Here is a 27,141-nt window from a genome sequence, read left to right on the forward strand (position 1 = left end):
ATCTACCTAGCTGGCTGTGGAGATATTTGTAAATTGCATATCCATGTAGTCTGAACCTGTATTTGGGTGGGCTGCTGTAGATTGTAGACTGGGTTATACAAAGGACTCCTTGGGTGGTCTCTGGGGATTGGCACTACACTATGTTATATTGTGCTAAAATTCGATAGTAGTGCTGTGTAATGTGCAGTCTAATAGCTCTAAGCCTGTATCCTCAAAATAGCTTTGTTTTAGCTGCACTACATTACAGGATTCAGCTCTAAGGGAAGTTTTACAGATAAATTTACTTTCTGGTTGTCTGCTTCCGAACAGGGCACTGCTAACCCTTTGATGTAAAAACACGAAAAAATATTAATTGCGAGTGTAATGCTACAACAAAGCAGCTTAAACAATCTGCCTTAGCAAGGGCAGTTTCAAGTATTAAGGATCTTAAATATGATTTAAAGGCAAAGTCATCAACTAAAGCAAAATTAAAGCAGTAGCACTTTAAACAGTCAACTGAAGTGCAAAACAAAATAAATAAATGGTGCATGATTAACTCAGAACCCCCTCAGAGACTGACAAGGGTGCCACATACATGAGAGCTCTGGGAACATGAGCAGAAGACAATCTGTAGAAAGGAATGTTTACTCAAGCAGAATACTGGACTCAAGAGCAATGCAGGTTTTCTGGGTGGGCACTTAGTATTATGAATATATGGAAAACAATGGGTGGAAAAGTACTTAAATGGATTACACAACAGACAATAGCATTGAAAGAAGCTAGAGAGGGACTTTGGAAGTCCTATGAGAATAAGGGGAGGAAGCCAGAGATGTAGCCTTTTAAAACAGCAGCAGCAGAAGGGTGCTCTAGTCCTGTGGTTAGAATTTCAGTACTTTTAGCTCAATGTCTCAGTGGGGGCTGCGACATACACACAGCACAGAGGAGAACCGTAACAAAGTAAACAGAAAGGCATGGAATGCATCTTTAAGAAGGTAGATAGCTATAGATATAAAATGATCTGAAGCACAAATCCTGGAACAGAATTCACAGTACTGATAACACTGCAATCCCACCACAGACTAAAGTATCAGAGAATGCAGAAATATACTAGTAATGATATTTATGGAAAAATGCAGTAATAAATGACTAATATGAGGCTCAAATATGGCAGTAGTTCACAGTTATGCTGCAACTGTGAATGAACCTACAAGACTGAAGTCCCAAACTGGGTTCAAAATCCAAAAAGCTACATTTTATAAGTAATTCCACTTATGAAAACGTAAGTGCAATATAATGCTAAAATCTTGCAATAATTCACAATCTTCCTAGAACTGCAAATGAAGCTAAAAGACTAAGATCCCAGAACATACTAAAAATGCAAATAGATAACTTTTTAGGTTAAAACTTGGATAAAAAGCTAAAAAGTACAGGGAAGTGCAACTTAAAATATTTAAGCAAAATTTAAATAAAAGTGTTTTCTTCCCTTTTGATAAGATTTATTTTGCATTTTGTGAATTTCCACACATCTCCGAGTCTTGAACAAAAGAGTCGCTAGTACTCTACTTTGTACAATGACACTACCAGTTGCTCTATCTCTGTTAGAAGTTTGATTAGAAATTTCTTTCTGTTTACATAATACATGAAACAATTCCACCCCATGAAGCACCATGAAGCACTTGGATCTCTTACAACCAATTCTTTGCACAATAACACTGTGATAATTTCTGCAGGTTAATCTAGTAAAGCTTCCATCACGTAGCTCTATGTTAAATACTGCAGACTTACCAAAGAGGGATCCAGTCCAATAAAGCTAATATTGGAGCTCAAGTACTATGGTTAGAATTTTCCAAAACTTTTAGCTTAATGTCTAAGTGGGGGGATAGGGCATACACACAGAGCTAGGGAGAAACAGTACCAAAGTAAACAGAAATGAACTGGAATGCAAATTTACACAGTTATATACATCTGTTAAAAGTACTGAATCACAAATCCTGGAGCAGAATTCACAATACTGCAACTACTGCAGTCCTACCACAGAACAGGAGAAAAATAGTATCAAAGTAAAGGCATCAAACTGAGCAGAAATTTACTAGTAATGCAGTTTATGGAAAAAAAATCTGTGCTACATTAGTAAATGAAGCTCGGATCTGGCAGTAGTTCATAGTTCTGACATAACTGAATGAAGCTACAAAATTAATAACAAGAGAACTAAAATCCACTGTATCGCTGACGCCTCCATGTCTTGAGAAATCCACACACCACAACTCTGTAAACGCTCCAACTACTTCAAGCAAGAAAAAAATCAAATGAACAACCAAAAAGGCAACAAAAGTTGTTGATAACTTTTATCTGATAAAATGAAATAACAAACTCCACAGTTTGACTGCTCTAATAAGTTGCCCTTTATATATATTCATGAACTGTCTCTTAGGATGATTACTGGAATATTCCAAGTAATCATTGGTGAATGTACTTTTCCTATGGATCTTGGAACTAAACATACTATTTCCTCTACTCACAATGGTATCTAAATATGCCAGACCTTTTGTATTTTTGGAAAATGTAAATTTCAAGTAACTATTGGTGTTATTGATATGTGCCAAGAATTGATCCAACAATTGGTCTCCTCCATCCCAGATCAAATATATGTCATCCATAAATCTTGAATAATATTTGATGTACTTCATGTATATACTATCAAAAATATGGGTGTCTTCCCACTCAAGCATAACCAGGTTGGTGTAGATGGGAGCACAAGCTGCTCCCATCGCTACACCCCTGGTTTGCCTGAAGTATTACCAAAACTACAGGTATTAGTATCGGCCGAATACCATCAAGCACCAGTTGTTGACAGGAATGATAGCACACTTGTCAACAATCATGTAGCAGGCATTTTACAGGAAGTTGTTATACTCACTTATAAGAACTTTTGTATTTACAACTATACTGGGTATGAAATTTCTACCAGTCATTTTGACTTGTTGTCTAAGGGAATTAAATATATTCCTACGCACAAATTCAATATGGTAGATTTTATTGGTGAAGTTAAAAAGTATGTCAGAAAATTAAACTTGGCCATTATGTTTAGAAACACACGAGATGGAAACTTCACACAACATACAGATAAAGTGTTTAAGACATTGAAGAAGAGGAGTACTTATATACCCCCCATGCACCCTACCATCTCCATGTATGACAAAGTGGTGACTCGCCAACTATATCAACTTAACAAGCAGCTAGTAGGTGCTAAGTTTCCGCAAAATCTGTCTATTGCAGAACGTCAGATATTACAGGAATTGAGGAATGCTAACAGTATCAGAATCATGAAACCAGACAAGGGGGGCGGTATTGTTATATATGACAGTTTCATGTACATGTCCAAGGTACATGACATATTGTACAATTCTGGTAATTATACCAATATTTCTCTCAATGAAATTAATATTGGTTATAGGAAAATTGATATGTGCATTGAGGAATTCCTTATTGACAACAGGATCAATATAGACATATACAAGTATATAAAACTGGAGTATCCAACCCTAGCCTCCATTGTGGGTATCCCGAAGGTACATAAAAGTACAGAGGACCCCCCATTTAGACCAATTATTTCAGGGAGTAAGTCAAAAACCTTCCCGATGGGTAAAGTAATAGATACATATTTAAAACATATCTATAACAAAATTGTACATTTAGTCAAAGACTCATGGGAATTTCTAAGAAGTTATCCCACTTATTTATCTAAAGAAGAATTGTTATTTGTGACTGTTGATGTAATTGACTTGTTCTCCTGCATCCCAAAGGAGGAGGGGCTTGAAGCTTTTGCTAGTAGTATCAGGAAACATGCAGACATCAATTGGGATACAACTTGCCTCCTCACAGACATGATGTCACTGGTATTAGATCACAACTACATATACTTTGAGGGAGAATACTTCAGGCAAACCAGGGGTGTAGCGATGGGAGCAGCTTGTGCTCCCATCTACGCCAACCTGGTAATGCTTGAGTGGGAAGACACCCATATTTTTGATAGTATATACATGAAGTACATCAAATATTATTCAAGATTTCTGGATGACATATATTTGATCTGGGATGGAGGAGACCAATTGTTGGATCAATTCTTGGCACATATTAATAACACCAATAGTTACTTGAAATTTACTTTTTCCAAAAATACAAAAGGTCTGGCATATTTAGATACCATTGTGAGTAGAGAAAATAGTATGTTTAGTTCCAAGATCCATAGGAAAAGTACATTCACCAATGATTACTTGGAATATTCCAGTAATCCTAAAAGACAGTTCATGAATATATATAAAGGGCAACTTATTAGAGCAGTCAAACTGTGGAGTTTGTTATTTCATTTTATCAGATAAAAGTTATCAACAACTTTTGTTGCCTTTTTGGTTGTTCATTCGATTTTTTCTTGCTTGAAGTAGTTGGAGCGTTTACAGAGTTGTGGTGTGCGGATTTCCCAAGACACGGAGGTGTCAGCGATACAGTGGATTTTAGTTCTCTTGTTATCAGTTATTCCACTAAGCTACAAAATTAAGGATCCAGACAGGGTTTAAATAAAACAGCTAGCATTTTACAAGTACTTCTACTTATGGAAATAGAAGTGCAATATAATGTAAAAACATTGCTAAAATCTTGCTGTAATACACAATCTTCCCACATTGGCAAATGAAACTACAAGATTAAATTCTCAGAGCAAAGTAAAAAAGTAAACAAATAACTTTTTTTGCTAAAACATGGGCAAAAAGCAGATAAGTACAAAGAACTATCACCACACAGGTCACTATAAGAGCAATTTAAAATATTTAAGCACAATTTAAATAAAAGCCTTTTTTTCTTCCCTTTTGAAGTAAAGCGTGTATCTCACATATAAGGGCTTTCCACACCTCTGCATTATCAGATGAGTTAATAAAGTGAAAATAATAAATCACTTTCATTCATTATTTTGTGGAATAACACAATGGAATTGTGATTATAACAGAAAATCTGTTAAAATATTCATCCTTACATACTGATCACATTATCTGATCAATGTAAGCAATTTGTCAAATGTTGACAGTTCACCCCTTCAATATGACTGCATTGGCCTAATTAATGTTGTACAAATACAACTTTGATTCTATACTTTGTACAATGGCACTACTAGTTGCACTTATCTCTGTTAGAAGTTTAATTACAAGTTTCTTTCTGTTTACATACTACATGAAACAATTCCATCCCATAAAAAAACATGAAGTACTTGCATCTCTTGCAACCACTTCTTTGCACAGTAACACTGTGATAATCTCTGCAGGCTAATTTATTATAAGCTTCTATCATGTGCACACTGCCAAAGCAACTGCACCATATAAAGCAATGTGTTGTGTTGTATTCTGTCATGCACTAGTCATTCAAATCCTCCAAATGACTCTATCTACCCTGTTAAAGCCATAGTGATACCAATTTACTTTCACACTGCGTTTGTACAAAGACACTGTTAATTGTGCCTGTTTATGTCAGCTCTGTTACGATTTTTGTTCTGTTTACATACTGCTTGTTACAGCTCTAAACCTTGAAGCAAAATGTTGTGCTTGTGCATCCATACAATTGGTCAATTGGTCATAGCAATAACAATTTAGCTGACACAATGCCAGGGACCTGAATATATTTCATGTGTTTTACTGACTTCTGAGTCCTTCCTTCTTTCCAGCAGAGAGAGCTACTGGATGGAATGCAATATGCAACCTCCCCACAAAAAAAGTTGCAAAATATATTATAGATTATGGAGACTCAAAGTCCTGTTTAGCCACAACTTAGGACATTTAGCTGAAATAGCATGCATTTTCCATTTTTCATTACTCTCCTTTTACCATACAAGCTACATGTATTACACATGTAATACAAGAAAGGCAGCATTTATACATTACTAAAGTAAACTTTTCACATCAGTGTACTAGTTTGATATTTCTTTGAAATGATTTCAGATATACAATAATTCTCAAACATAAATGCCAGAACTTAAAAACTCACTAAAATTCAACAAGTCACAGTTTTCTTCATTCCGCTTTTTACCAAACAAAATATGCTAGAGAGAAAGATATGCGTCGCAGAGATTGCCCTTACTTTAGAACAGGCTTCCTATTCACATAAAGCAGATCCCTTCCCTGGCCCTCTTCAAACATAATTTGGATCAATGGATAGGGAATCACAAATTCACACCTGGGGCAGTGCCTATGTCCCTTATGGATAGAGGCATTCAGTAAGATACTCAATGCATAGGCACAAATTTATGCCATCATCTTGCATCTAGGGGCCATATATTGGGTAAAATTGGGTTATATTGACTAGGCTTGTTAGGGCTCTTAAACTATTAGCCTAGTAATCTCATGTAAACCTATGAACCTGTAAAGCTCTCTGGCCTTTCCCTTATACTCTGACCCTAACTTGATCTGAGTATTCTCTCTCTTTCAAAGTCTCAGAACTTCCTCTTTTGAGCATGTCCTTGTGTAGATAACAGGCTACTACCTGTAGAACTCTAGACAGGAATTTTCCTTGTGGACCAGGCTCTGACAGTTGCCATCTGTAATCTCTCTGTGGTGAGAGGCCAATACCCCGTTGTTTCCTGATTTCATTCCCTTTTTTAGTTCTCCTAGATTTACTTTGGCTCAACCAACAGGCTTTGCATTACATGCCAGATCATCTAAATTTTTCTGACTGCATCTCAAAGTCAAAGTCAAAGTAAACTGTATTGTCATTTAGAACTACGCACGAGTAGCCTAAATGAAATTTTGTGCATCAGCTCAATTCTTGGGATTATAAAGGAAAGTGAAACAACACATACAAGTAGAGGAATAAACATAACTAACAAATAAAATACTACTCCAGATACACATAAGAAAGAACAAAGACATTTACCCACACTCATATAGGAAAAGAATACCCTTCCCTGTGTTAAAATAACTACACTATTTAAAATAATACAAAACACACTACAGATTGAAATGCCTAAGTTATTTGTTTAATATTGCACTTGAGTGAGTTAAATAATACTGACTATGGAGATAATAAATAAATATTGCACTTACTTGGAACATATGTAAGTATATATTGCACAAATAAATAAAAATTGACTTATTATGTGTCCATACCCCTGTGACTAGTGCCTGAATTCAGAAGTCTAATCACTGTAAGGTAGAAACTGTTACTGAATCTTGTAGTCCTGCAGTGGATGCTGCGATATCTCCTGCCCAATGACAGATGCTTAAACAGTCCACCAGCAGGATGCGTGTTGTCCTGCATTATTTTGGTGGCCTTTTGGATGCTTCTTGCAGAATAACGATGTATAGATGAAAGACTGCAACCTGTGACTTTCTCTGTAACCCTCACCACTCATTGTAGTGCCTTCCTTTGTGTAACTGTGCAGCTTCCAAACCACACTGTGAAGCTGTAGGTGAGGATGCTCTCTATTGCACCTCTATAGAAGGTACAGAGAATATGAGGAGAAAGCTTAGCCTTTTTCAGCCTTCTTAAAAAGTGGAGGCATTGGTGCACTTTCTTGACCGGTTGGCTGGTGTTTCCCAACCACAATAGATCCTCTGATATAAGTACACCCTGGAATTTTATACTCTTAACCCTCTCCACACACTCACCATTGATCCTGAGCACTGGGTGTTTTTTTCTCCTTTTCCTGAAATTGATGATAATCTCTTTGGTCTTGCTTACATTCAGGTCAAGGTTGATCCCCTCACACCAACTGATCAGAGATGCCACCTCCTCTCTGAATACCCTTTCATCCTCCTTTGTGATGAGGCCCATGACTGTGGTGTCATCAGCAAATTTGATGATATGGTTGGACTTAGCATAGCAGTTGTGGGTCAGGATGGTGAATAACAGAGGGCTGAGAACACATCCCTGTGGAACCAGGGTGTTAATCATGATGCACTTTGATGTGTTCTTACCTGAACACACCCTCAGTGGTCTCTCAATCAGGAATTCCAGGACCCAGTTACAGAGAAGTTTACTGATTCCTAAATGTGCCATTTTTTCTATCAGCTGCATTGGTACCATCATATTAAATGCAGAGCTGAAGTCTTTGAACAGCATCCTTACATAGTTTTTTTTTTAAATTCCAGGTCCTCCAACTGCACTATATAACAAAATCCCCACAGCTCAGACCTGGAAGTATGAGTTACACCACTGGTATGTTGAAACAGGACTGGCCAACTGATTCAACATTTTATCCAAACATGGCCAGGTTGCTGTCTGCCAGAGGTACTACATCCACATTACATCCAACCACAATCCATTCAGTGTTGCTTTGCAATTTGTGACACTTTTCAGATTTTGAAATATTACAAAGCCAAATTTTCTAGTTGAAGAATTTGTTTTTCTAAGGCCATGGTGACTTTTGAAAGTTGATCATATTTGCTGAACATCCTTTCCAAGCACTGTTCTTCTGTGATATACAACAAATTATTGGCAAACACTTTCTTCTGTTATAACCTTTGACAAAGGACTTTACCTATTTATTACCACTGGAAATTTCACCAGGATATTTCTGGCCTTTGCTTTTCCCTTTATCCTATATACTATTAACTTGGCTTATTTTGTCCTACACAGATAAATATAGAAACCTTTTTGTGACAAATACTTAAACTCTCCTACTTGATTTTATCGTCTGCAGATTCTTTCCTTATAATCTCAAAGGCAGCACTTTCACTTTTCTAATGGGTTTTTGGTACTATATTTTGCTGCTACTTTTCCTTAACTGTATTCTTTATTTCTGTTTGCCTTTATCTTTATTTTACTATAGCCTTTATTTGGGTTGTTTTGTTTCATTTGTTTCTTTTTGCTGTATTAGCTGAATCAAGCCTCCTATGGGGTTCTTAATACACTTACAGACCTAATTTCAGTTCATTTTTAAAAGGCTTGCATTTGAAAGATCTTTCTTTAGAATACTCTTCACATTTTTGCTTCCTTCCATTTCCATTAATAATTCCATGCTTTTATTTTGATTTGTAGCATTTAATGATTTGAACTTTTTAAAAGGGTTTTTCAGCGAACTTTTGTTGTCTCTATTTCTCAGATTACCACTAGGCTTCTGTATTGTATTATATGCCCCTCAAACAGTTTATTCACTTTTGCTGTCAACTCCCTTCCCACACAATGCATTTCTTCAATTTTGTGTCAAGTGATGAACTCCTCACACAACTCATCTACGTCTGCTAAGGACTCCCTTCCCCCCAACAGAAATCTCCAAAATAGCATACCTTGTTTTTTTAGACACTCTAATAGACATTATGTAAAAAGCTTGCATTTTCCTTATTAGCTAGAGCCAAGTCCTCTTTTGAGCAATATTCTTTTCCAAAGATAGAATGTCTTGTGCCTTATTCTCACTCCTCAGCACGGTATGATCCTATTAGACACCGCTTGTTTGTATTTGTAGATAGGTACATACACAGGATCTCTCTTCTGATATATTGTGAGTCTCTATTTGTTCTACCTGGTGCAATTCAGTTTGATTTAACATTTATTTACCACTGTACTTCAAATACCATTTGAACAACAATTTCCTTTTTGTACCAAATTTGTTTAGCAAGCTCAGACAAACTTCTATGTAAGGTATCAGTTTGCTTATGTGCATTCACAACATCTTGTTCAAATATTTCTTTGAATATTTCCAACTCTCTGAATTTTACTTTCTAACTATTCAAGGTCAGCTATCATTTTTTTTCTGATGTTTTTGAAAATCAGCCATCATCTTTCTGTGCTTATCAGTTTTCTTTGTAATCTTGCTTCAGTTTGTAAGAACTTTCCAAGCAACATCTGCTTTAATTTCTCATGTTAATTAGTGCCAACATCACAGCACCCTGTGCTATAGTGCTTGTTGATTTTTTTCTGTAACCTTTTATATACTCAAGATTTCCTTCTTTTAAGAGGTTATGAAGATGCTGGAATGCAGAGAAGATTTAATACATTTTACAAGATACTTGAGCTTTTGAACTAACAAGAGTCCTTTATTGGGAGTTATAATTCCTGATGAATGTCTCTAGTTAGTCCACAAAGCTTAACTAAATGTAAAATCTATGTTGATCTAATAAACTGTATTACATCATCTCTGTGTTACAGTGCCATTGTGTATTTTTAAGAAAATGTTATTAGTGTAACATATTCACAATATATACACAGAAAGGAAGAAATTCAACATCGCATATTGTTGTATAATGACAGAAATACAGTGAATAATCAAGGTAATCTTATAAAATTAACACTTTAAGAAACTTGGTATTTCAATAGTAACATTTCAAGGTTATCCCAACAACTAAACATCTTACTATTATTTATAGATCTTATTCTGATCATTTGTTTCAGTTTTACATAGTGTTTTTGTTAAATTTAAACATTCTTTGAACATGCAAACTAAGTTTGATTTCCATTTTTTTTTGTAATAACTTTTCTAGAACTGCCAAGAGAGCCCAAAAGAGGTTTTGCTCTTTGTTGTTTAAAAATACAGGAAGTGGAATATTCATTGGTAATATTGATTTAGTGTAAGAACAATTATCAGAACATAACTCCTCAAAAATGTACTTTATCGCTATCCCAATATACATTTAAATTGTCACAGTCCATAAATATGTGTCCAGTCAGGTTTTACATCTTTACTACATCTCCAATAAACTGAAGAAGTAATTTTACTAAACTTAGAGATTTAACAATCATTTTATGTATATATTATCACATACATTTTTTCTAGTATATACTTGAAGAAGTTTGACTAACTGATTTAAGTATCAAAGCTTTATTCTTATAATCTGTTGAGTCACTCAATCCACCACTATCTAAAAAGTTCCAGAATTTTTCATCGAAATTATTATTATTGTTATTTATAATTAAACTTATATAGCTTGGACACACTTCTTTTGTATGCCAATTGACCTTCAATGACAGCATTCATGTATTAATATAATCGGAGAATAGTGTACTGTTCCTCTTCACTCATATTATCCAGAAATTAATTTAATTTCTTACTGAAGGATGATATTAAAAGGTTGGCAGATTCATTAAACTTGTATTCTTTCATTAAATAATGTGAGGCCTTAGTTTTTCCTTTTTTTCAAAGCAATCATACCATAATACAAATCCATTACTTTTTCTGAAATTCATTTTAACATAGTTCTGAGTTTCCTTAAATTTGGAACTATGTAGGAAAACACACAAAGTGCCATTTTGATATTGATGGAGTTTTGAAAACATATTCCTTAACTGTTTTAAGAATTTATTTCATATATGCAGAGTCTAAAGATTAAAATTAATGTCCTTCTAAAATAAATTTTGTTAACCAGATGACAGGATTATTACATAGTTCTAATGCATTATCTTTAACAAACTTATAAGAATATAGTATAATCTGCTTCTGGATGGTTTTCCATTGACTAGTATAGAGGTTGAGTCTATCCAGAGTATAACAGAGTTAAAACTTAGGTTCATAGGTTCATAGGTTCATACTAGGCTATCTGCCCTAGGGCATTTATAAGCCTAGCCAGAATGTGTTTGGCTTTCGCCACCCATTTTAAATTTATTTTGCTATGCCCTTTTTCGAGGTTAGTATACTATGCCTCTATCTAACAGTGACACAGAAGTGATACCCGGGGTAAACCTACGATCTCCCATCCACTCATCAAGATTCCTCTTGAAGAGAGTCAATGAGGGACTCTGCCTAACCTGGACTGGGATTTTATTCCAGAGTGAAGGGAGCCTCTGGGTTATGAATCTGTCCCTCCAGCATGTCCTATTTATTTCAGTGCTGAGGTTCAAGTCTCTCGAGCGTAGCTCGATGGGATTTGGATTTTCTGAGGTGCAGCATGTCCATTAATTCCGGGTTGGACATGGCTTTATACGTCAGACACAGATCTCCGCTGAACAGGCGGTATGCCACTGAGTAGAGCTGGAGTTTCTTTAACCGGGCAGCATATGGCATCTGTTTGAGCCCTTTGATCCTCTTGGTGAGGTACTTTTGGGGTCTTTCCAGTTGCTGCAGGTGTCTGGTAAGGTACATCCCAAAAGGGGCATTGTACTCAATTATGGGCCTGATGAGGGATGAGTAAAGAGGCACGATGACCTCCCCTGATCTAGATGTGAATCCCTTCATGATTAGGTGGGCTATATAAAATGTTTTTCTAACCACTTTGGCCACGTGGTTGTCAAATGAGAGATTGCTATCAACTTGGGTCCCCAGGTCCCTAATTACTTCTTCTGTACTTAATGGATTTCCACCTATGTGGTAATTTGTGGGCACTTTGTTTTGCCAAAGGGGATGACTATACACTTTTGGCATTTAGCTTGAGGCCATGGCTCTGGCATCAGTTGTCTGTTTCTATGAGGCCCTTTTGGAGGATGCTTGTGTCGGCTGGAGAGTCGATTATGGCACCCAGTTTGCAGTCATCTGCGAACTTGGTTAGCCACAGTCCTTCCGTGTTGGCCTGTACCTCCGAGAAATATATACCGAACAAGAGAGGTCCCAGGACTGAGCCTTGTGGGACACCACTTGTAACTGGTTTGGAGTCTGACATGGCTCCAGCAATTCTAACCATGTGGGTTCTGTCCTTGAGCCAGTTTGCAATCCATCTAGTGACATAGGGGTTTATATTTAAGCTGGTGAGCTTATCTATAATGCCCGAGTGGGGTATTGTATCGAAAGCTTTTGCGAGGTCCAGGTAGGCTGTGTGGACCACCTTCCCCTCGTCAATGGCCTTGGTGACTGTTTCAAAGAAATCAACCAGGTTTAAGAGGCAGGATCTGCCCTTAACAAAGCCGAACTGGGTAGGATCCAGTGTTTGTAGGTCCCCAGTATCTTTATTTATGAGGTCCATGATGATCCTTTCCATAGCTTTGCAGACCAAGCTAGTCAGGCTTATGGGGCGATAGTTTCCAGGATCCGTTGAGGCACCACCTTTATGGAGAGGGACCACTGTTGCTGTACGCCACTCTTTGGGCACATATCCTGTAGTAAGGCTGAGATTGAACAGTAGTTTTATGTTTGGGTTTAGCTCTTCTTTGAGTTCATGTAGGATGCAGCCGGGACACCATCTGGTCCCATTGATGCTGTGTTTTTGCTTTGGAGAAGGCGGTCTTACCTGAGCATCTGAGATGTCAGGGGCAGCACTCTGCTGGGATAGATATTTGCCCTTTGGTGGGAGAAGTTTGCGCTGAACCTGTCAGCTAGGATGTTGGCAATGTCTGTGGGTTCGTGTATTTTTGTCATTTTGGACTAATTCTGAGCATATCTGGGAATTACCACCCAGGTTACTAACAAAACTAAAGAAAGACTTGTGATTATCCTTAGTGTCCTGTGCAATTTTCTCTCAAGCTGGCCTTAGACAATTTTATGTGTGCCCGTAGTTTTTGCTAATACTGATCAGTGATGCCTTCCCTTTTGGGATTTTGCTTTATCATTTAGTAGCTTCCTCCTTCTATTGTATAGTTTGTTTATGGCTGGGGTCCAACAGACAGGACGCCTGCCTTTGGAGGATTGGGTCTTGGTTTTATTTGGGATCGATGATCCATGCATTCCTGAAGGTGTTCATAGAATGCATTTATAAAGGATTCTGTGGTCTGGGCTGTATTTTCCACAGGCCCGGGGCTTTGAAGGATTCCACCTCAGTTTTGAGGAGTGTAAAATTTGCTTTAGAGAAGTTTTTCACTGTGGTTTTCTGGGCAGGGGTGGGGTCGGGATGTGAATATCCAGTGAGATTAGTTTATGGTCTGATCTTACCAGTGAGGGATACACTTCTGGTCTGGAGCATAGAGTCCCCATGTTGGTGATGATCAGGTCCAGTATGTTTTCCCTCTTGTGGGAGTGGTAACAAGTTGTTCCATAGCATTTGAGTTTATAAATTCTAGGAACCTTTGGGCTAGGGTGTTGGAGCTAGAGTAATGCTCCCAGTCTATGTTTGGGTAGTTGAAGTCGCCCAATATAATGGTGTTTGGAGAGACCTTCATATTTTCCAGTGTTCTCAGGAAGGCCGAGTGGGGTTCCTGGTTTTGGGAGGGTGGTCTGTAGCAGGCTATAAACTGGAAGGCAGTTTTACCCACTGTTAGTTGCACATGGATAGTCTCTGATGCTTCGTGCTTTGCCACCAACCTGGAGGTGTGGGTATCTTTGATGAATATCAATACTCCCCCTCCTTTTGTGGTTCGGTCCAAGTTTTGGGGCTGAAAAGCATGGTATGAGGTATAACCTGGTAGTGCTGGGGTGCTCTCGGGAGCCCTGAACCAGGTTTCTGTTACTGCACAGATATCGATGTTCTCCATGCTAAGGAGAGTTTCGAGTGCATGCATCTTGAGGTTTAGACTTCTGGCGTTGAGTAGCATTACTCTTAGTTTCTTATCCCTTGTGATACCTATGGAGGTGGGTTTGTCTTTTGAGCCTTGCCTAAAAAGGCACTATGGGGTAGCAAGAGCCTTTGCCAATATCCGAAGCCCAGGGTGACAGGTGCAAGCCGTCCCTAGCAAAGCATCGTGGCTTGTCGGGCATATCAACCCAAGCTGACAGGCATTGATCCCCTTTGAATGACACCAGTACTTAAGCCAATTGTTGAAATTGATCATCTTGTCTTCATACTGTGGCATCATTCTTGGTGAGGGTAAGATGCTACTCAAGGTCAGGGTCATACCGGCCTGGGCTACATGCTCAGAGAGCTCCTTTATGTCTCTTTTCATGTAGTCCAGGGAGGTACGTCTCAGGTCATTCACACCAGCATGGACAATGACTGAGTCATATTTGTACTTGCCTTGGAGTGACCTGAGTGCTTGTGTTATGTGGCGGATCCTAGCACCCGACAGGCTGCTCACCGTGACCCTCTCCTTGTTCAGCCTGGTGAGCGGGACGTCAGTGTGCCTGACGATAGAGTCACCTATTACAAGTGTATCAGGTGTGTTGTTTAGTCTTAAGGGCTGTGACTGTTTGGCACACTGGCTTTGTGAGATATGTGTTGCACGTGTTTTGTTTTGGGGTAGCGGCTGCTTGGGTGTCTGCTTTGGAGGTCTCTGCTGCTTGGCAGATCTTTATTTAGAGCCTCCGGTATGTTTTGTGTGATTATGTGTTTGGTTTGCTGTCGTGGGAGGTCTATGTGAGACTGGAATTGTAGTGAGTATGGTTTCCTTCTCCTCCTGACTGGTTATGCCAGTACTGAGTTGAGAGAGCTTAGCCTCCAGTTTGGCTATATGGTTGCATCTCTCACATGTGTTGGAATTTGTTGGGAGGAGGAGAGGGTTGTCTGTGTACATGAGGCAGTTGTAACATTGCCTCAAGATTCCCAGATTCACCAGCTAGACCGGAGAGGAGATTGACAACTGACCTTTGGACATGCTAGAATAATATTGGGAATTCCTTAATAATTGAAAACCAGGGCCAGTGGAGAGTGAGGGTGTAGTGCTTTTAATTTTTAGTGCTGACTTATATAATTGCTTTAGTGAGCAGGTGCCAGGTAACTTAAGTGCAATGTGTTACAGGTAACTTAAATGCAAAAACGACAAACAGTAACTTTCTTTCAAGTGAAACAAGGAAATAAGTACAGTAAGCAATGCAGATATCACTAGTGAGCCACAAAAGCGCTGAGAAGCCGCGTATTAGGTGGAATTAGCGTTCCAGGGAAATAACAAGCAAACAAACAACAAGCATATAAACAAAGCTATATTCAGCAGGCCTGGATCTAGTCTATGCTACAGCAAACAAGGTGTACCAATTTCAGTAAGATACAGTTCAAATATTAAGGCACTATAAACCTTTAACCAGAAATTCCCAGCTCAGAAGGGCAGAGTCCAGCCTCTTCTCCCACAAGAGTGCAGACCACAAACCTTCTTAATGTAAAATAACTGGCCTGAAGCCCAAGTGCCTAAACCAGAACTAATACACTTTAAGAATAACAGACACTGGGCTCTCAATCAGCAGTTCCCAACTTAGAAGGATGAAAGCTACCTGTCCTGCCACCACAGTGCAGCAATAGAATTAGATTCTACACCTGGGAAGGTAATACTACCATACTCCCATAATCTTATATGATTTCTATAAGATATTCTCAGCTTTTCCATCAGAATGAAGTTAACATTAGTTGCATTTTTTTTAAAAGGTTTTTTGTCAGGTATTAAAGCTATTGAATTTAATATATATATATATATATATATATATATATATATATATATATATACATACATACACGCGCACACACATATGTGTATATATACATATATATATATATATATATATATATATATATATATATATATAGATAGATCAACATACATATAACTATAGAGATAGATATAGATATATAATCTTTGGTAATATAATCATTTTAATAAATACTAACCTATCCTCAAAAATAAATAAAAAAAAAACATTCATTCCATTTTGTAAAAAGAAGTAACACTTCTTCAATTACTTTTTCAAAATTATTATTAAAAATTTTACATACATCTGGATAGATTTTTATTCCTAAATATTATAATTCTTTTCCTTCCCAATATATTTATACTTATCCTTAAACTTACTATCTAGTAATTGATTTAACACAAAAGTTTCGGTTTTATTGCTATTTAATTTCAGCAGCGATACTTCTTGAAACTTTTCAATTTCCTCATGTATTTCTTCAATTGAATAATTTAAATTTCTTACAGTTAGTAAAATAACATCTATAAAAAAGCTGTATTTTAGACTGACAATCTCTATTAACTGAGAATCCATCCATGTTTCCATTGCTTTTTATTCTATTAGCTAAGGGTTCGATAACTAAAGCAAATAATAAAGGGGACAAAGGACACCCTTGTTTTGTGCCTTTGTTTAAAGTAAATCCTTGAGAAATGTAAGATCCAATTTTAATATATACTTCAGAGTATATGTAAGGTTTTTTTTAATATTCCAATAAACTGTTCTGGAAATGCAAACACGTCTAAAGTTTTAAACAAGTAATTCCAATCTACAGAATCAAAAGCTCTCTCAATATCTAAGCTAATTAGGGCCAATTTCTTGTTCATTCTATCAGCTAAATCTAAGATAGTTACTACCCTCTTTATATTATCCTATATTAATTTACTGAGTATAAATCCTGTTTGATCTTTATTCATTAATTTAGCTACCATATCTGTTAATCTTGTGGAAAAAATGGAAGTAAATATTTTATAGTCTACATTTAATAATGAAATAGTTCTATATGAGGAAACTAACTCACTATTCTTTCCTTGCTTAAGTTTAGGTGAGATTACAGAAAATTTCCATGAAGGAGGAATTATTCTATCACCCTGACTTATCTGAAAAACGTCACTCAGTAATTCTAAAATAACTAATGGAAACAGACTATATAATTCCATATGTAAACCAGCTAACCCTGGAGCTTTACCACTTTTACCTTTTTTAAAGCTTTTCTAACTTTTATCAGGTAATAGTCTTATTCATCTGAGATGTTTGCTGGTTATTTAGTTTATAAGTAACATTTTTCTTTAAATAATTGTCAACTTTGAAATTATCAGAATTATTATTTTTATCTTTTTTAAGATCCTCATGGAATTTTTAAAAAAAATTAAGCATTTCCTCTCTACCTGAAGTAGGCTTATTAGTGTGAAGATTTCATATATTATTGATTTGTGCCTTTTTGCTTAACATCTTAGTTCTATTGACTAATCTATGTAGATGTTTTGAAGTCATTGTATAACTATGCAATTTAATTTTTTCTAACGCTATCTCCACTTTAAGTGCTAAAACTGTTTGATATTTTGTCATTAATTTTTAATGAGTTCAGTTTTATCTAATTTATTTGTTTGTTGTTCAGACCTTGCATTGTGTATTTCATCTTGTATTTTTTAACAAGGCTTTATCCCATTCTTTCATTTTATTACTAGCCCATCTTTCCATTCCATCACTAATATGCATTTTCAAGGAGTCCCATCGTATGACTTTACTAACCTGACCATTATCATTCAAAGATAAAACAAATCCTCAATTTGTTCCTTAAGGTAACTCTTAAACTATTTTAATTGCTCATATATACTGTGATTCTATAAATAATCTGAAATGTCTTATATCCATTACTATACTAATACTTAGTGCATTGTGATCAGATACAGGACAACGAATAGTTCTAAAATATTTCACTTTATTAAGTAAATCTATAGAGGCAGAAATCCTATCAATTCTAGTTTGCATCCCATGCTCATAAGTATAATGAGTGAAGAACAATGAGTTATCTTCTGCATTTACTTGTAAATCAACTAAATTAGTATTACTAATCCATCTGTTTAGTGCTTTAGCTGATGCCAGCATTTTAGCTTTCTTCTGTTCACGTATATCTTCTATACTAGATATTAAAATCCTCTGCTAAAATTAAACTACCCTTCCAATGACTTTGTAGTAAGTTTAAATGATCTTTAGCCGCTCTTGCACCTATTTCAGGTATCCAGTAAAAATGAGCTAATGTATAGAGTTTGTCATTATATTTAATTATTATCAATGCATGCATTCCTTTATAAACATTAAAAGATTCCATGACTATAGGCATTACAATAGATTTTCTCCAAAGTATAGCAGTTCCACTCCTCTTTTTGTTAAAAGAAGCAGATAATAACATTTCGTAACCTAAGTTATTTAAATATTGTATATCTTTGTCTATCAAGTAAGTCTCTTGCAAGAATATAACGTCTCCTCTATTTACTTTTAGATATCTTATTAATGATTTCCTTTTGTTGCCATTATTTAGTTCATTTACATTAATAGACAAAAGATTAAAACTATCCCTACTGTGAATATAAAAATATTTCTTTTAAAAGATAATATGACACATTCATCCACAATATTAATTTAATTATATATAAGACTCTAATGTATTCCTCTGACACTATCTTGGCATTCCAGATTTTTATGAATTCTTCCTGTTTACAAACTTAACTACTAAAATTCAAAAATAAAAACAAAGACAAGTCTACAAGTATAACTGTATATACTTTCTAAAAAGCAGTTTATTTAAATATATTTTTATCTTATTTTCCCACTAGTAATCTATCTTATTCTATATATATTATATTTCTATAATCTCCCACCAAAGAACTATTTAATCATTAGTTCTCTATTAAATATTATAGTATGTGTACATATTTCTTAATTTACTGGTACTGGTCTTTTATTAACCTTTGATAGTAAATACTGCATTCCTTGTGTATATGCATATTCATTAGATGTTTACTCTTATTAATTCTAATATTACAAACAATTTTGACTGTATATAAAAGAATCCCTGCTTATTTAATTTGAATTTGTGTGTTTAGCCATTGTGAACTGCTGTTTTGCTTTAAGCTTTACATGCTGACATCAGAATCTGGCTACAGCATGTGAAAATGACAAGTCACAGTACACAGCAGCTGATAATTTCTGCTGTAAGTTTCTCATTCTTCTTAGTTCTTTTAAGCTGTTCTAATCAGTAACAAACAACTAACTTTACTTCCTTCAATTAATATGTACAGTTAATATGTATAGTTAAAGTTTATAACACTGCAACATAAACTGTTAACATGCAAAATGTTAGCAAATGATATGTTACAACATTACTATATAGTATATATGTTACAATTTATAACATGATGGTGCAGCGGTTAGCATTGTTGCCTCACAGCAAGAGGCCCTCTGGTTCAATTTTTGGCTAGGGCACCTTCTGTGCAGAGTCTGCATGTCCTCCCTGCGGTCGAGTGAATTTAAAGACATACAGGTAGGTGTGAGCATATCTGGGTGTGCCTTCTTTGAAGGTTGGGTGCCGGGCTGGCAACTTGACACTGTAAAAATTCACTGCTAATCATTAGCGGACCGGAGTTCCACTGTGGCAAACCCTAACCGAGAAAAGCTGAAAGACAGTTTACTATAGCTTTTGTTTTACTAATTCTTCACTTCTAAAAGAAAAAGGGAGTTATTTTGTGTAGATTTCTCAAATACACACTTTGGAAAAGAAAAAAAAAATAGAAAGTTTTTTTCTTCTTTCATAGACATCAGTGATGAATTTTGACCTAGATTTTCTTCAGCACAGCTCAAGGTGGGAAAATTGTAGCATTCTGAAGAGATGGAACATTCTTTTGTTCTCAGGCTTTTTTGGTGTGTCTGTTGTTTCATAAATGGCCTATGAAGGGAATGTGTTTCATGCATACCTCTCAACTGTCCAGAATTTTGCAGAATGTACAGATTTTTGCCATATTTTTGGTCTATTCCTCATAAAATTTGTGGTTTTCTAACAAATCACTGGGATGATTTGAAGATTGAAGTCACTAAATAATGACATACGTTTGAGTTTCAGAATCCAAATCCTTCAGAAAATGTATGCTAACACAAACACTGTTACTGTAGCAACTTTCTACATTTATAAGAGCAATATTCAAAATCTGTCCTTATTTTTGGTCCTTTGTACATCCATTTTCTTAGGCTTTGTCCAGATTTCTTGCACTAAGAAGCTGAGAGGTATGGTTACACAGGAACAAGGAAAACATAATCACAAGCACTTCCAATTAGCCTATTACTTAGATGTGACATTCAGTTAACTCAACAATGCACATACTAAGTGATGTTGAATAAATAAACCATTTAACATTTAGAAACACACTTCTAGGTTTAGTTAAATGAAATATATTAAGTCTTTTAAATATAGTAACAGTAAAACTAACCCTTTATATACTTCATCATAAAAAATGTTTTAACTTAAAATATAAACACATACTTATATATGTTTTGAGAATTAAAGTCCAGTACAAACCTTTTACTTAAAATGCAAACCTATTGCTTCAGAAAATAATATTCCAGCAATCAGTGAATAAGAGTCATTTGTTTTTAGGCTTTTTAGTTTTACAAGCAGTTTTACAATAATTCAGTTTACCCTGTTTCTTCAGAGATACACTCTTCCACTCTATTTCTTCAATATTAAGGATTTTGTTGCTGTTAATAAAAGTGGGTGCCTCCTCCGGTGTGTTAAATATATTTTTTTTCTTCAAAAAGGAATAATGTGATCTTTGTAGGAAACAACAAACTGGCTTTAATGCTGTTCTTTTTAAGTTCTTTGATCAGTGGTAAACAGGATTTTCTTTTACTCATTACTTTACTGGAATAGTCATTGTCAAGTCTGATTACATGTTCACCTGTTTTAGTAGGTGGGCTGGACCACGCTTGCTTTTAATTTTTGAGCTTTTTCAAAGCTAGACGTGAACTTAACTATAATTGACCATGGTGGTGAGTTTTCTTTCTTAAAAGGTGTTCAGGGATCTATGTTCTTTTTCAATTCCAAAAGATAATGTTTCAAGTAGATTTAATGTTTTTATATGGCCAGGTAGTTAAGAAGTTTATTATATTGTCTCCCTCATACTTTTCAGATATACCATAAATTCTGATGTTATTTCATCTCAGTCTATTTTCTAAATCATCAACTTTTTCTATGAACTAGGTATTTTGTTTTAAAAGAAATTCAGTCTGAGACTCACCATGAGTTATTCTGCTTTCATTATCTTTCAAAGTCTCATCCATACTGCTGATGTGTTCCCCTTGTTGCTTCCTAATAGCTTCAAAATGTTCCATCCTCTCTCTGGTCTCTTCTTTGAAACATTCTAGTTTTGTATCCAGTTTGTATATTTTAAGTAACATATCCTGAATACTAGATAATATTGACTGAATGCCTTTTTAAGACAAGAATCCCGAGTACCATTTCTAGAGTGACTCATGTTGAAGTCTCTTCTCTCTTAACTGAAGAGTTGAAATTCTGACAGGAAAACTACTGCTTTTGAAGAACTTTAAGGCATAAATCTTTTCTCTATTTGTGTCTTTCAGCTTTTCCCGGTTAGGGGTCGCCACAGCGGAACTCCGGTCCGCTAATGATTGGCAGTAGAGTTTTACGTACTGGCTTGCCGGGCCTAACACACAACCTTCAATGAAGGAACACCCATTCACGCATGTTGCTACACAGAAGACGCTCTAACTGAGAATCGAACGGGCAACATCTAACTGTGAGGCAACAATGCTACCGCAGCACCACCACCATTAGCTAGCAAGTATCTTCAAATTTTATTTTTTTAATTATATTTTCTGTCAGAGAAATGTTTTCAGTCACAGAGCTTTTCACCAGGTGCTGCGCTCAGTTAGCCATCTTGGCCACCACCATAATGTTTTATGTTAGTGGACCAGGATAGGGGAAACACTACATATCAGGGATAACAGATTGTGAATTAAAGTTATATAAACTATGGCATGTTATCCGCGGTGGTGCAGCAGTAGCGTTATTGCCCCGCAGCAAGAGGTCCTCCCGTTCAGTTCTCGGCTGGAGTGCGGGGAGTGCCTTCTGTGTGGAGTCTGCATGTCCTCCCCGCGGTTGGGTGGGCATTTGAAAGACATGCATAAATGGGTGTGCTTGAAGGTTGGACATTGAGCTGGCACCTTGGTATTCGTGAAAATCTACTGTGAATCATTAGCGGACCGGAGTTCCACTGTGGCGACCCCTTAGCAGAAAGACAAACAACAACAAACTATGGCATGCTAACTACAAGAATCAATCAGAGGAAGTTATAAAAGATTGGGAAGAGAATGGAAAGGCAATATACAAAGGAACAATAGGAGGAAATCTGTATTGCTCCCAAGTATGCAACAAAGTCTAGATGGTTTAGGATTTTTACTTGGAAGTGTTTGCACGTTTTTTTTTGTATTTGTTTTTTTTAACAATAAATAAACAAATCAATTATAAAATAAACAAATAACTATTTACATAGGTTCACAGCTGATCAATACATCAAAGTGATACATCAACAACAATTAATATTTTTCAAGCAATTCTTTAAGTTTAAGCCAACATTTATATGAATGTGCAATATTAGAAGTTCTCATCTTTATAGTATGCAATTCACTACTGCAAACAATTTTTGCCATACTAATAAATTCAACACTAGAGGAGGTAACTTTACTTTTCCAGTTTTTAGTAATTACTTTTCTGGCTATAGCAAAAATAGACCAAAGAAGAGGCACTTTGGTTTTTGGAATTATCTCAGGAATCACAGCATTAAATAAAGCTAAAGATTACATCTATCTGACCACACAGCTTGAATAAAGTTATTAATTTCTTTCCAAAAAGGGAGATGACTTCACATTCATATACCATATGTATACAATCAGCTATTATTTCAGAATCACATCTTCAGCATTTAATTCTGTTTGATTTATAAATAATTGCAATGTTATTAGGAGTGGCAACAGCTCTGTGTTAGCCTGAGTAAGTCTCATAACAGGAGTGCACTCTCAGGTCACCTATGAAAATGGGCACTTGTGTCTAGTGGGCTTACCTGTTAAAAAGTAAATAAATTTAAAAATAAGCATGGCTGATATAACCCTCCTTTAACTTAAAACAAATTGCAAAACAGTATACTTATCAAGGATATGTCTGTGACACACCTGTACCTTCAATCACAGTACATTCCTAAGACTAACTTAACCCTCAGAATCCACATGGTTAGATGTTAACTCTAATGGAAGTCACAACATTGATTGCTACAATTAGGATGGTGATTAAGGACATTCCTGGAATAATCCTCCTTGTTCATTTACACTGCTTCCCAAATAATAAAACAACCTTCATAGTATTCAGATACCCTGAATCACTGCCTTAGTTTAGAGGGTCGAGATTAGGCTCTTAACTCTATAACTGTAACTCTAAGGGTTACAGGAGGGGTGATGATCAGATATATTCCTGAAATAATCCTGCATTTTTATTCACAATGTACCCTCAAGAGTATTTTAGCCCTCAGAAAAGAGATATCTATGGCTAGAATGTAGCCATAACTTCAAGAACTAAGATTTTTTAAGAGATACGGGATATGGTCAGGTCAGCTGGTTGTTTTATACTACAGAATTAAGCCTAGATCTTCACATACACAGCCCATTACAAAACTTAGATCAGTTTTCACATTCAAAATAAATACTAATTAGAGCTCTAAACATATTCCTAACACCTGTCATTAGGGTACTGGTTATAGCTCTCATTAGTGTTTCATTTGATTAGCACTATGCTTAGATATGAGAGGTTGTTATGCATTCTGTGCTGCATTGTGAGCTTGGTTACTAACACCGTATGACAAGAAAGGCCCACAGATGCAGATGGGAGGTGACTGCAGCGATGCTTGATATTCAAGACTTATTGTGTGCAGCTGTACAAGGAAGGAAAGAATTTTATCTGCGATCCTTGATGGGGAGTTGAGATTCCCCAGAAGAATTTCAATGTGTAATCCTGTAGCATTTCCCTTCAGAATGAGTAAGACTGTTTCAAGCAAACATTTCTAGTTTGATTGGGATAATGTTGGACAACACTGAAGTTTCACATGAAAATGTTCACTTAACCAAATCTCAATAGCTTATTGAAACCCTCAGATACACAGAGGGGAACTTACCAAAGAGTATAGCCATAACTTAGCAAACGTCTACTGAATCTAACTCTGCTCGGTGAGTTACTTGGCTGAAATAGTAAGTACCAATTCTTACAATAGCAGGAAATCGCTTGCAACAAAGTAAGAAAGGAGGTTTGGGACAAAACAATTTGTCCAGGACCCATACAGGGAATGAGGAGTGGTGGGTTGTGTATAGTATTAAGTCAGGTTAGATGGGTTTTGGATGATAAGAGGTTAATTGGCTTGCGGAGTTAGGGGAAGTGAGGTAGGTTTGGGGAGGGGCTTAGTTTTTATATTATTGAAGCAGAGGAAGTGGTCTTACATTCAGGCGTGAGTTGGTGAGTGACACAAACTTACATCCAAAATGACCTGTAGATACTTTGGTGACAGGTAGGCCTTGAAAGGTTTGTGCGCTTAATGGGTGATTTCTGTCGAGTGGCTGGTAAGGAGAGGTGGAGTAGATGTGTATGTGTGGGAGTTTTTCTTGTTTGTTTCTTCCCTATAAGTGGTGGTTTTGGTTAATGTAAGAGGGAGTATGACTCTGCAGGAAGGGAACAAGAAGATAGGTTAGCTTTAATAGTTAGGAAGTGGGGTGTTGGGCTGGTAGAGCAGTGTGCAGGCCCTCTACTTTATATTGTAGGAAGGGGGAAATCATCCCTGTACTGATATGCTCTAAGCAAAAATTAAAAAAAAAAAGAGAAAGAGAAAATTTCTCCCTGTGGGTATAGATTACCTTGCTCCTGTTGCATTTCATTGGCCTTTTCCAGAGTTTGTGGGCTGACAGGGGGTGTGGCAGGATGAAGACGTGTGTAGTTTCTCATGTTGTTTCATGGGCCGGGGGGTAGGGAGGTAGATCCGGATAGGTTAGTTAGTGATGAAAGTGTTTGCGAGGTAGATGGGGCTAGGTTTAGGTATAGGCAAAGCTAGGTTTTAGCAAAAAAAAAAAAAAAAAAACAGGGACAAGAGAAAGAAAGAGACGGGGAGGAATGGCACAGAGGATCGTAGTACAAGGGGTACAAGGATACCAGTGATGACATCCATGCAGAGAGGGGTCAAGGGATTCTGTCATTAAGGTAAGGGTTCCAGCAAGCAGGGAGGTTCCACAATAACAGGGGAGAGTGAGGGCAGCCGGTGCAATGCTAGCCACTCAGGGAGGAGTGGCCTTCACTTGACTGGTTGAAAGGACACCTTGTCTCTGGCTACAATAAAGAAAAAAAGGCTGCTTAATGCTGTTTATTGTGGCATTGCTTTGACTGTACTGACTGATTACTGCTTAAAGTTGTTGGGATAGAATAAAAAAAAAATCACTTGGTTACTGGAGTTTTCAGTGGGGAGTGACAGGTCTTCAACATGACTCTTGCTAGTTTTCTGCAGACTGTTAGAGTGGATGCTATTGTAACTACTATGCTAATGTGTGTGTGTTTTTTTTTCTCTTTCAGATGGCCACCATGCTGAGACTTCGTCAGCGTTAGGAGGTGATAGTGGCCCAGGCAGAAGAGCTGTTCCAGGACGTGTCGAATGTTGATGAGGTGTTGACAGAACAGGTGGGAGAATCCAGCCAAAAGAAGCGGTGGTCCATTCCAAGGACTAGGTTGGCAACTCGAGGCAAAAGACAGTGAGCAACGAATGAGGTGGTTCCAGTTACACCATCAGCACCTGGTGGGAGTCAAGATGGAAGAGCACATAGTGATTTTACATTGACTGTTTTAGTAAGCAGGGCTGATGCAGGGCATGTGGGGGCAGTTGGGAAGGACAGGGAGACCATCAAGACAGAATTTGTCTGTGACTGGAATGACATTGGGGGGCTATTGCGGAGGTTACTGGGAGTTGTGGGTCCAATGGAGGGGGCAATTAGTGAGGACAGTGCGGAGTCAGGGGATAACCCGGGATTGGGTACTGAACTAGGTTTTGATTTCAGTCTTCATCCGGGTGACTGGTTAAGTATGCAGACTGTGGGTCAAGGAATGGGGGCAGTCTTTTTGACTCTGCACATTCCTTCCACAGTAGAGGAAAGGATTTGGAGGAGGGAATATGTGGATGTTTTGAGTTGATCAATTCAAAAGGGCTACAGTGGTTGGTGGAGTCTGAGTCAGCGAATAGTAAAAATTTATTAGTGGCCCAGCCTGTAGTGGGGAGGAGGAGGATGGTAGGAAAGATTCAACCTCGAATATGGGATAACTGGGTACTGGGTTTCGTTTATTATATGGTGGTGCTTCTGGAAAAATATGCAACTTTGGCATTGCCTCTTCTGGGTTATTTTCTCATGATTCATGAGACTCAGTGTTTACAGCCTGGGAATGCTTGGTTGTAGTATAACCAGAGGTTTCTTAAGCAGAAATTGGTGGATCATTCTCTCCACTGGGAAGTGCAGCATATAGACATCTGGTTGGCTACCATGATGGACAGTTATGGTAAGAGTATTAGAGGTGGTAAAATGGGAGAAGGGAGTGGTGTTTGTTGGACCTTTAAACCAGAAGTTGCTCCTGAGTAGGGTGCAAGTTCTTGCCTGTTTGTTCAAGGTGTGGGGTGAGCCATCCAGCTGCTCATTGTGGACGCCATGAGGTTAATTCTATGATGATTGCAAACATAACATCAGGGGATGGGAGCTTTCCATCTTATCAATGGTTTCAGAACTTTAGGGGTAGAGGTAATTTTCATGGATCAAGGGATGGGGGTCTCTTCAGAGTGGATAAGGGAAGGGGGAGGGATCACACTTGCCCATTAAGGTGG

Source organism: Protopterus annectens, chromosome 8.part0 (assembly GCF_019279795.1).
Source record: "Protopterus annectens isolate FY-2018-M chromosome 8.part0, PAN1.0, whole genome shotgun sequence".
NCBI lineage: Eukaryota > Metazoa > Chordata > Ceratodontiformes > Protopteridae > Protopterus > Protopterus annectens.